The sequence below is a fragment of the Heterodontus francisci genome, unplaced genomic scaffold (assembly GCF_036365525.1).
Source record: "Heterodontus francisci isolate sHetFra1 unplaced genomic scaffold, sHetFra1.hap1 HAP1_SCAFFOLD_43, whole genome shotgun sequence".
In the NCBI taxonomy this organism is placed as follows: Eukaryota; Metazoa; Chordata; class Chondrichthyes; order Heterodontiformes; family Heterodontidae; genus Heterodontus; species Heterodontus francisci.
The window spans coordinates 16265308-16267609 of NW_027141852.1; the positions used below are offsets into that span (position 1 = coordinate 16265308).

At 43.8% G+C, this 2302-nt stretch overlaps 1 non-coding gene across 1 annotated transcript; it reads right to left on the minus strand.

Moving 5' to 3' along the window:
* Positions 1-1954: 1954 nt before the first annotated feature.
* trnar-ucu (transfer RNA arginine (anticodon UCU)) lies at positions 1955-2045 on the minus strand. Its single transcript is given in 2 exon segments — positions 1955-1990; positions 2009-2045. It is a non-coding gene; the product is annotated as a tRNA-Arg (tRNA).
* Positions 2046-2302: the final 257 nt, after the last annotated feature.

Genomic DNA, 2302 nt, shown 5'->3' on the forward strand with positions numbered 1-2302 from the left:
ACATATAATTGCCCTTATTTAAGTTTAAAATACTCGTTTGGGACACACTCTCCTCTCCCTCAAACTGAATGTAAAATTCAATCATATTATAATCGCTACTACTTTGGGGCACCTTAACTATGAGGTCATTAATTAATCCTATCTCGTTGCACAATGCCAGGTCTAGTATAGCCTGCTCTCAGGTTGGCTCCAGAACTTATTTTTCCAAGAAATTATCCCAAAAACATTCTGTGTACTCCTCGTCTAGGCTACCTCTGCCCATCAGAATTTCCAGTCTATATGGAGATCAAAATCCCCCATAATTATTGCTGTACCTTTCTGACAAGCTGCCATTATTTCTTTTTTTATACCCCATCCTACAGTGTGGTTAATGTTAGGTGGCCTATACACTGCTCCCACAAGTGACTTCTTGCCTGTATTATTTCTCATCTCAACTCAAACTGCTTCTACATCGTGATCTCCTGAACTTAGGTCATCCCTCTCTATTGCGCTAATACCATCATTAATTAACAGAGTTACCCCACCACCTTTTCCAAGCTTCCTGTCCTTCCTAAATGCCATGTCACCTCCAATATTCACATCCCAATCTATGTCGCCCTGCAGCCATGTCTCTGTAATGACTATCAGATCGTACTTATTTATTCTATTTGTGCTCTCTGTTCATCTGTTTTGTTTCGAAAGCTCCATGCATTCAGATACAGAGCACTTAGTTTTGTCCTTTTATTATTTTTGTAACCTCTAGCCTTATCTGTTGATTTACTCTTAGATTTGTCTGCTCTGTCCCTTCCTGTCACAGTCTCTTTATCATTTCCCATATTTATACCTTTCTCTCTTGCCTTGCCTCTCCTCCTTGATTCACCATATCTTCCCAAATTTGATCCCTTGCCCCCACTATTCAGTTTAAAACCGTCTCTACGTCCCTCGTTATGTGGCTCGCTGGAGCACGGTTCAGGTGTAGACCGTCCCAATGGTACAGCCACCTCTTTCCCCAGTATTGGTGCCAATGCCCCACGAACCAGAACCCACTACAACCACACCAGTCTTTCAGCCGCACATTACTTTCTCTAATCTTATTTGTCCTATGCCAATTTGCACATGGCTCAGGTAATAATCCAGAGATGATTAACTTTAAGTTCTCCTACTTAATTTGGTGCCTAGTTCCTCATACTGACTATGCAGAACCTCTATCCTTGTCCTGCCTATGCCGTTGGTACCGACATGGACCACGACAACTGGATCCTCCCCCTCCCATTGTATGTTTCACTCCAGCCCTGAGCAGACGTCCTGAATCCTGGCACCGGCAGGCAACACAGTCATCTGGAATCTTGCTCTTTGCTGCAGAGAACAGAGTCAATCCACCTTACTATACTGTCCCCTACTACCACTACGTTCCTTTTTTCTCCCTCTTTGAGCCGCAAACACTTACTGCAGACGTGTTTGCCCTGGATCACACTGGTATCCAGGAGCTCCCACATGCTGCAGCTGTGACACATCACCTGTCCTGTCATCCTTAACGTGTTTCAATTAACTACTTAATTATTTTATTCAATTGTTTATTTTGTTGTATATTTTATTAAGCTTACCACTAGTTTGTTTACTATTTTAAACATTAGGACTAAAATGGACCTTAATCACTTACCAGATCCTCATCAAACATGCAGCTTTTTCCAAACCAATCAACTACCTGCTTGCCTGTGATGTCACAGCTCAACAGATCCTCACCAAACAGCTCCTTCCACTGCACCGAAGCAAGAACCAAATCCTGTAAACTCACCCCAGCGGCTCTCTGTTTCCCTGCTCTCACTCTCCATTGTGATGTCACTTGTTGATTTTTTTTGCCCCAGCTCTGCTCCTGCTGTGCTCCTCTCTCTCTCGCTCTGTCTCTGAATCAGTGCTTTTGACACACTTGTTAACTCTCTGTTCCGTCGTGCTCTTCTGTCTCTGGTCCAAAATCTGACTCTGGTGGGATTTGAACCCACAACCTTTGAATGCCTTTTTTATTATTATTTAGAAGTCCAACACACTATCCATTGCGCCACAGAGCCGCACATACTTTAATAAACATCACCAAGGCCTTTGATCTTGTCAGCAGAGACGGACTCTTCAAACTGCGATGGAAACTCGGCTGCCCTCCTGAACTCTTGGGCATCATCTCTTCTTTCCACGAGAACATGCACAGTTCCAACAGTTACAATGGAGCAACATCAGACACTTTCAAGATCAGCAGTGGGGTAAAGCAAGGCTGCGTGCTGACGCCAACTCTCTTAGGAACAGAGGAACATAGGAGTAGGCCATTCAGCCC